We start from the raw sequence: 10,041 nt of genomic DNA, 5'->3' as shown, positions 1-10,041 counted from the left end.
ATAGCAGCAACGGCTATTGATACTCGAGATGTCTGCTGTGCTGAGATGCCTAATTCAACTGATGTATTACTTATGTTTTACTAAAATACCATCCATAAAATTCAAGTCTTCCTCAAACTGAATGGTTGCATGTCACTGCCCATCATAACTTGTTTTGAATTCAGGACTTGTGAACTAAATCATCTGTTTTCTAACCACAAGTTTCCCCTCCTCATTTCCTGCTGCATTTCGTACCATTTCCTAAATTTTTGTGTCTATGTGAAGTTTTTTTTAGAACAGAAGTTTTGCTCAAATGCTTTTAGTCCAAGATAAAACAACAGTTTTAGGGGAAAGAATAGTTTCTCAGAAATAAGGTATATGAACTTTTAAAATGGAAAATGTCAGCTGGAAAGCCTCACATTTCTCTATAGAATTCACAAAAAGTCCTATCTACGCACACCTGATCAGGTCAGCAGCGAGGCTTGTTCTACAAAGTGAATTAGGCTTTATATTAATTTCATGACCCCCCCCCTTTGAGGCTGCAAAAGATTCATAGTTTCAACAATGTCCCAGAAAGGCTATTCAGCAGATTTTTCTAAAGAAAAAATCCCATCAGCTTCAACTCAAGTTTTGCCTGAGTAAAGACTACAGAATTAGGGTTTAGACTAACTGTGATTATGTTTTCCTATTTCTAAACTTCTAAGATAAACCATCCCTTTTTTCTCCTTTTTTTTTTTTAATAATCAGAGAAGTATTATATACCTTCTTCAAGAGTGTCATCACATCTGAAAAGCAAAGCACAATAATTCAAACCATAAACATAATCAGTTTGGTTGGTATAAAGCAAATCAAAGAAACAAATAAATGAATAAGCATTCAGATAGCACTTGCAAAGATCTCATAAATGCCAAGGTTGGTAATATTTCTATTGCATTAGCAGAAAAGTTGGATTTTTTTAACGTACAACAAAAATAAGATTAGCAATTTGTTTGGTAGTGAATTGGTCTGCGATAAAAACTGTAGATTTCCAGGAAAGATTCCCAGACCCCAATCGCCATGGGGTCAATGACAAAACTTGCATTGCCTTCAGTGAGGCAAGACTCGGACTTCAATTTGAACATAAGCTTAGCCCAGACAAGCTCCCAGCAAAGTTTGAAAGTCCTGGCCTGAACCAAAATCAAGTCAGGACCCTGGCGTCACCCAGTGGGATGTGAAATCTCCCAGTCCGTCCTAACACCTGGTCTACAATATAAAGGATACATAGAATCATAGGGCTGGAAGGGAAACCTGAAGGTCATCACTTCTGACCCCTTGCCCAAGCATCCAAAACTTCACATACAAATCCTTGTCTAACCTATGACTAAAACTACAGCCAACCCTGTCACACAAGCACAAGGCATAACACCCTAAACTGCCACAGGTAAACCAAAGGGACATTAGCTAGTGTCCTGAGAGATCCAATCAAAAGGGCCATGCCCCATGCTGCAGAGGGAGACAGAAACCCCGTGATCTGTATCAATCTGACCATTGAGTAAAACCCCTTCTTGACCCCAAGACTGGGAATCGGTTTGACCCTGACCAGAGGGGCAAGACCCTCTATCCAAGAACCTCTAGATTTTAGTCTTAGCAGGAGCATTGTCACACCCCAGTCAAAATCCCCAGCCTTGGCTGCAGCCCAACATCCAGTGCTTCTCAGGAAGGCGAAAAAAACAAAAACACAAAAGCCCACAAAACCCTGAAATATCACAACAGAAAGGCAGGGGGGGAAAGTTTCCTGTCCCTATGAAGCAACCAGTAAAACCCAGAAGCATGGGAAAAGCCCATTGTAGAGCACAGGTATAGCTGCTCCTAAATCAGCCCCAATCAGTGGTTGTCCAACCTCTTCTTGAATGCCTCCAGTGGTGCAGGGTCCACAACTTCCCTAGGCAGTCTATTCCACTGCCTCACTCTTTTAACACTGAAGAAGTTTTTCCTGATATTGAAACTTTGGCCTTTGTTGCAAAGGCCTGATATTGGCCTTCGTTGCAACTTCAGGTCACTGGCATTTCCTGCTCTCTGCAGCAAAAAAGAAAAGGTGTTATCCCTTTTCTTTAGGGCTGCTCTGCAGATAATTGAAGGCTGCTATCATGTCCCCTCTTAGTACCCTTTGCAGCAGGCTGAATGTGCCTATTTCTTTCAATCTTTCCTCATATGACTTGCCTTCTAAGCTCTTTATCATTTTTGTCACCCACCTCGGCAACCTCTCCAACTTCTCCACATCCTTTTGAAAATGTGGAGCCCAAAAACTGCACACAATACTCTAAATGAGGCCTAACCAATGCTGAGTAAAGAGGCATTATCACTTCCTGTGTTTTGCATGTCATGATCCTATTCGTGCAGCCCAAAGATGCTTTTGCCTTTTGTTCAGCTGCATCACACTGTAGACTCATATGAAGTCTGATCCAGCAGATGTCCTAGATCCTTCTCTGTAGTGCAGTCATCCAGCCAGGTGGCACCCATTTTGTACTTGTAGTTTTGATTATTCTTCTGGAGCTGTAGCACCTTACATTTGTCAGCGTTAAACTTCATCCTTTTATCTTTAACCCAGCTTTCCAATCTGTCAAGATCCTTCTCAGTTGTGCTCCTGTGCTCCCATGTGTTCACAACCCTTCCCAGGGTTGTGTCATCTGAAAATCTGCTCAAGAAACACTATTCCAGCATCTAGATAATTAGTAAATACACTGAACAACACTGGGTCCAGGACAGACCCCTGTGGCACACCACTCAAAATCTCCTGCCATCCTCACATAAATCCATATGAAGGTTTTTTGGCAGATGTACAGAGGAGACAGGTTAAAAGTAATATAAACATAAAGCAGGGGCTTTATTTTTAATGCTATAAAAGGGACATTTCTTTTATGCATAATGCATGTGTTTAATTCTACAAGATTTGTTTTCTACCTGTATCTCTCAAACCTTTGTTTTACTTCTCAGCAAGCTGCAGCAAGTCTCAATGGCAACAGCAGTACTAAATTACCCTATTTAATATTGTTGCTCTTCAATGGAGGAGGGTCCATGCATCTCTGCCTTCTATAAGTACACTGTACACTGATGGGACTAAATGAATAATTAATAATAATGATGACAAAGGTGCATGCTGTCAAGACTTTCAAATTTTAGTCATACAAAGTACTTGCAATTGCATTTGAGTTTTCCTATGTTTCCCACCATGACAGCTTTTAGAAAGCCCTGGTGAGTGAAATGTTTCCTGCTTCCTTTAAAGTTCTCTGTTTCATTTCCTTTTTGACATTGGGAATGTTTCTACCCCATTCTTTCCCCCCGTTCCTCCTTTATATTATGCGCTAGGCTCTACTCTCATCTTTCTCGCCTTTCATGTCAGGAAACGGATTAAATGATTTTCCTCATCACAATAAAAGAATAGCTCACACTGTTTTTCTTTCAGCTGTGCCTCTCTATTACTTCTCTGCAGTACCGGCTGGGTCCTCTTTGTATTGCGTTTTCCATCTTGGTCATTCATAAATTAAACAGAGCAAAAATGAAAATCATTTGGCAGACTGGCTCTGGTTGGCATTAGGTTGGGCGGGCATGTGCTGGTGTCCTGGGGACAACCAAATGAGATTAATATTTTGAAAGGAACTAAAATGCATTAGGAAGGCAGCAAGGATGGGGAAGAACTTTGGAAAACAAAGTTGCTTAGTTTCTACTAAAAATCATTGAGAGAGAGGGCAGCATTTGATCAGCTGAAAGAATAGTTCTGAAAATTGACATGCAGAGCACTACCCACCCTTTCTGTGAAGGCACCTGATTTAATTGGAAACTGATTTTTTTTTTAACCTCTAAGTAGACTCGTATGTGAATGTTATGGACCAAGACTTTACAGAATGAAAACATGACTGTTTACATACCAGGAAGTGTTTCTAAAAAACATTTCCACTACAATTTTTGCTACTTACTTTACTAGGAGCAATAGTTTTGGCTCTATGGATTATAATTAGAAAATCTTACTGAATAATGAGTCTTAGCGAACATTGAATATTTGATTTAATTTGGCTCCATTTATTTACATTGCTTTCCCAAGCAGATACTTCCTTACATTAATCTGTAGTTTAAAGCTGATGAAGAGTCCTCACAATTTGCATTCACTTGCTATTTAACTATTCAATATTCAAACTTCTGTGTTACTTGACATGGCCTGGAAGTCTTTGCTACAGAGAAGCTATGAGGAATACCCATGCTTAGAGCATGTTACATCATAATTGGTTATGGAGGGCACTCTACTGTGAGGTGGGAGATGTTGGTTGGAAACCTTTCAGGTTTAAGGAGAGAATGAACCTGGGTCTCCCAGTTCCTGGGTTCCAGCAACTGAGATGGGAATGTTCACCCTAGTGGTTAGGGTCTTGACCAGTTCACTGCAATTTTTCCTATTGGTCTGGGGCAGGGTCCGTTACCTGCCAGTAAAGTAGCCAGTGAGGTGACTCATACCTAGTGGAGCAGTGATTCATAACACTGGGCACATTTGCAAAACGCTAGAATATTTTATAAAAGAAAGGCATCCCTGCCATTTTAAATTAAAAAAAAGCTGACAAGTGCTCGGGTATTTTCTGGGGTGTCTGCTCCCATACTATGATTTAGACATTCAGTAAGAATGCCTGCCAGATAGAGACCATCAGGGGACTTAGGTGGAGAAAGGCCTAATCTTGGAATCCAGATCAGGCTTAGTTGGGAAGTAGGCACCGGGCTGTTCATTTCCAGATGTAGCGATCACTGGGTTCTATAAATACAGGCACACAATAAACAAGAAAAACTACTCCTCAAAGAAACTTTAATTGGAGAGCAGTAGGCAGGCTCTGCAGTCGATTGGTCTCTGACTGACTGGCTAGCTACTGTCTAACTGACAGACCATCTCCCAGTTACCAACCTCTGTGTTCCTTCTATTTAAGGAGCACCTTTAAATTACATCCATCACTATACTGGACATGCTCAAAGGAACAATTCTAAGCCCCTAGAAGTCATCAGGTCAAACAATATGGTACTTTTTTGTCAAACAATTAGGTGCTTCCATGGTGATACAGCAGCTGTGGGTCAAGAGGTTGGAGAAAGGATTCAGTTACAGTCCAACAAAATCCAATTTGAACATGTTAATTACAGGATAAATGGCAAAGGTGCTACATGTGTCATAAAATGAGCCAGAAAAATGCTGCACATATAATGCAGAAAATGTTTATGGCTCAGTTGTATGGCACATTCAATTTAAATATGACTTGGGTTAACAATCAGATGATTATTGGTTCTGGGGCCCAGACTACAGTAGGGTCTGCAACCAGCCCCAGTGCAATCCTGGCCCCAGGACTGACAATCAGCTGACTTCCAGTCCTGGCCAGATGCTACAGAGGGGCAGGGGGAGCACAGCAGAAGAGAGGAGAGGGACCTCTGGCCCCAGGATCACACTAGGGACTTGAAGTGGCCAATTCAAGTCCTTGGGTACAGTCCTGGGGCTGGAGTCAAGAATTAGCTGATTGTCATCCCTGGCTGGACTTGTGGGCATTTGACTTGCAATTTGCTAATGCAGGAGTGTCCCAAGCTTATGATCTCTAATGGCAAGGAGTAATGGTGCGGTTGGTCCAAAACCACACCTCCTGCCATGCAAATCAGCCTGAGTAAGAAGGAAGATATTTTTAGACCCATATCTCCTAAGATACATGCTACAACCAGTTATCTGCTTAACTTAAATTTAGCAACTAATTGCACCCAAGTTAGGACAGCAACTCTGAGACCAGTCTTCTAGAAGCATGTAGGGTGGTTGAATAGCTCCGACATACTGTTAAATGCAGAGAGGCTAATAATAAAGAATCTGCAACCCCTGAGGTGTCTGTCACTCCCGATCATTTTTAGATATAATGTTTAGGGCATCTCATGACCCAGAAGGGCTGCTTCTGTCTAAATGCGACCGTGATGTTATTATTATATTGAAGGACTAACACATCAAGAGAACTAAAAAACCTGTTTTTTCTCCAGCCTATCCACAAGGATTCATAAGTGAAATCCCAATGCAATAATAAGTGCCAGAACATGGGTCTAATTTTTGTTTGTTTGTTCGTTCATTAACACGACCATTTGAGGAATAGCAATCATTCCGAACACCCTCTGTAGGCTAAAGAGGAATCAGCTTAAATTTAATAAGCACTAGATAAGTCTACAGAGAATCCTCTTTTCAATTAATCAAATTGGCATTTCATTTATTGACCATTTGTGTGTGTGCGCGCGTGCATGTGCATGTGCATATATATATACACATATACATATATACATACATACATATATCACGAACTATACCAAACATAGTTGGTATGTTCATTAAAACCATACGCCCATAGGTAATTATAAACTTCATTAGAAGACTACTATTATATCATAACTTAAAATTCTTTTAGTCTTTAAAAAATTATTTTAAAAAACCACAGGAAAACCCTACTGACTGCTGTTATAGAAAGATGGAAGTCAGTTGCAGAATGAAAATCACCACTATATTTGCAGGTTGCCCTTACAGTTTTGCCAATTAATAACTAGTTAGGATTTTGTTAGACAAAAAAACCTACTTTTCAGTCCTTTTTGCTCTCAACTCGGTGCATGTGGTCATCATAATGTCCATGTTCTGTCCTGTTAGCATATTATTTTGTTTCACAGTTCCATCACATTCACACATCCTGATTTGGGCTTTTACCAGGCCTCCTAATTTGGTCTGTTCCCCAAAGCTGGAAATCCTAGGGCCCTGCAGTTGGGCACTGTGACCTGCAGACTCCCTTCTCTCCGGGGACACTGGTCATGTTATGGAACACTGTGGTACATGTCTTCAATTTCCCAGTCTGTGTCAGACACAGTAGGAAACTTTGTCACAAACAGGCTTTTAGAAATCAGTTAACCCTTGCCATTGCACTCAACCATTGTTCTAATACATTTACTTACAAGCCAATTACCAAAAAAACCCTCTAGTTATCAATTCTGGGTGGTGTTAGTCTTGACTGACTGGAAATTAAATGCCTCCATTTATCTGTAGACAGTCCTAATCCTGTGGAAATCATCAATATCTCTCATTTACTTCAACTGAATTGCAAAAATGAAATATGGTTTTCTTGTTCTAATACAGTTTCTAATAGAGATGGAGCCAAAACACAAAATTTGATTCTGAATTCAAAATTTTACCCACACCTTCCATCCTTATGGTGGTTCTTGTATGGTAATTTAGTCTAACTTGTTACAGAGGACACCTTTCAACTTGGCCAAGGAGTCATGGTTGGGGACTTTGGAGAAGGCACTTTCTGATCAGGTGAAGAGATAATGTAATGGTAGTTCCTGGGAGAATTGCTAGAGAGGGATTTCATGCAGACAATAAAACTGTTGCTAGATACCAAAAGGGAATGGTTTAACTTTACTTATTTACTTTGTGCATCTGTCCACCATTTTAAAACTTCTTTGGCAACTGAATGACTTTGTGAATACAGTCTACAAGATGCTAACCCAGACTATGCAGCAATGCTTCCCATTTCAACTATGTTTTAAAATACTTCAAATTTACAATGCACTTTTCATTTTTGAATGTTCTGGTTTTGTATGACATTTTCTTGGATAGATTCCATTCTCACTATGAATAAAGAACACTGCTCTTGTAGGATCCTTGTTCCCTAACAAGCAACACTGTTTTTTTGTTGTTATTTGTTTGTTTGTTTTGATTTTTTAGGTTGGTTGGTTTGTTTTGTTTTACAAATTCAATTAAAGAAACAAGATATATATTTTTCATTTTCTACATATTAAACACTACAAAGTCAAGAAACCCTCTACATGCAAAAGACCCATTAAGCAGATGCACTTGTTTCTTATGGCTGAGCTAGATCTTTATAACAAATTCAAATACATATGAGCATTGTGTGAATTTAGCTTTCTTATCTAGCTTTACAACCTGGATTAGAGAATACACATTAAGTTAGAGGGGCACAAGGTCTGGTCCTACATATGTAATTTTTTCACTAATAGTCCCTGACCTCAGTGGAAATTCTCTCACCTTAATTCCACCATAAGTGATATGAGAATCAAGCTCCACAGTTCTCATAATGAAAATTTAGAAATTCAAATGTAATATAATGAAAATTAAAAATGTTACACAATATTATTGTAAAATTACCACACTGTATTGTCACCAGCTTAGGGAGGTGTTTTATACTAAATAAAGTGCAGAATGCTAAGATTCCTCATTATCACCCATTTCACATTGTCTATAAAAAGCCTCCTCTCTATCTTCCATGTGTTATGCAAAGTACTGTGCAGCTTATATCGAGATAATTCACAGCCTTGCTCTAGTTAACCTGTCAACTCAAGGTACCTGCCCCTCTCATCACACTACAGCTTTTATCAACACTTTGGGAATGGCATTTAACATCAGCACCTGTTTTGGCACTCAGTATATCGAATTTAACATGTCTTCCATCTTTTTCTTCACTCTAAGAGGCCAGCAAGACATTGTATGGACATGTCTGCAATTATTTCAAAGCTTGAAGAAGGAGCAGCCAAGTACTGTTTATACCAGGTGGGAAGATGTAGATGTGTCAGTTTGGCAGGGTCCACTTCCATCACTCGAGACGCGTCAAATTGCATAACTTTGTATGTCAAATGTAAAGGTGTCTAACATTGTCATGGTTATTACTCCTCCTGTCAAGATAATGATCCTGAGTCATCTCTTACTTAAATTCTGTCTGGTTACTTCTGGTCTTTGCCACTTTAAGCAGGATAGGAATCAAGTCCAAAGATGGAAATATAATGGGACAGTGCAGCAAAAGTATATTTCTTGCTATCATAATTAATATATTGCATTTTACAATGACAGTTAAACAATCCTTCTTTGTAGATATTTTCTCTGTGTGGTGGAGCACAGTTGAGGTGCTCGCCAAATGGCAGGGGCTGCAGTAGTCTGGGACAAAGCCAGCAAAGCAAAAGTCCCTGAATGTCATTCTAAGGGGGGAGGTGTGTGGCAAAGCACCTTTGGGGGTGCTCACCACTTGAGGGCTTTCACAGGGTCTGAGAGGAGCCTGCTTTGGAGAAGCAGTAGGGGAAACCTCCCCCAGAAACTATTTTAAGGGGGAAGGTGTGTAGCGGGGCACTGTTGGTGCCTGCCACTTTAAGAGCTGAGCTAAGCAGCCAACAAGTGCTTGATTGCAGTGGCCATTTTATCTCTCTCACCACCTATATAAACAGAGCAGTTTCCTGCTGGCAGACAGGACAGAAACATTGCCTAGTTGCAAGGCTGCATGCAACATCCTGGAAGAAGGGGATGGTTTGGAGGCTTCTGGTCCTGGGCATGACCTAAAATGGCACCCTGCTGGGAGTGGCCTGGTGGGGCTCTCAGTGGTGTGGGAGCCCCAAGGAAATGCCAGGCCAGTTACCACCCAGTGAAAGGTGGGTTGGGGTGCCTTAATAGCCCCAGCTCCCAGAACCTGAGCCTTGTGGTATGCAAGACCCCAAGGAGAGGTAGTTGGGGCCAGGCACAGCTATGGCCACCTGAGCCCACCAGGGAGGAAAGTCCTGTGGCCCCAAGTGAGGGGGTGGTGTGGAGCCCCAGTGAGGGGGAAAATGAGATAGCTGGGAGCCCAGTATTGTCTGAGTGTACAGCGTTGCCTCAGGAAGAGGCCAGGGCAAGCTTAGACTCAGTCGGGTAATTGGCTGTCCACTACCCCAGTGAGGGTCATGGGAGAGTCCCAAAGACGGTACATCTGCCACCCATAGTTAGTATGAGCTAACTAAAGCCTAAGAGGCCTAAGTCCTAAGAGGCCTGCTCCAGGAGGGAGCAAGGAAATACAAGTTGTTGAGGCGTGAAAGAGACCATGTGAGAGGGGGTGGAGGCCCTAGTGAAAGAAGGGCAGTATGAATGTGTGTGCATCTGAGGCCTGACAATGAGGCCTAAGCTTGGTCTGGCTGCAGGCTGGGAGCAGTGTGTCATCTGGATGCCATCTGCAAGTCTTGGGCTGTGGTGTAGGGAAGGAACAAAGCCACAGATAGTGGCCCCTGGCATTGCGG

Source organism: Gavialis gangeticus, unplaced genomic scaffold (assembly GCF_001723915.1).
Source record: "Gavialis gangeticus isolate Ggan-Ray unplaced genomic scaffold, GavGan_comp1, whole genome shotgun sequence".
NCBI lineage: Eukaryota > Metazoa > Chordata > Crocodylia > Gavialidae > Gavialis > Gavialis gangeticus.
The sequence above is the reverse complement of the archived record's forward strand: the minus strand, read 5'-3'. Positions refer to the sequence as shown.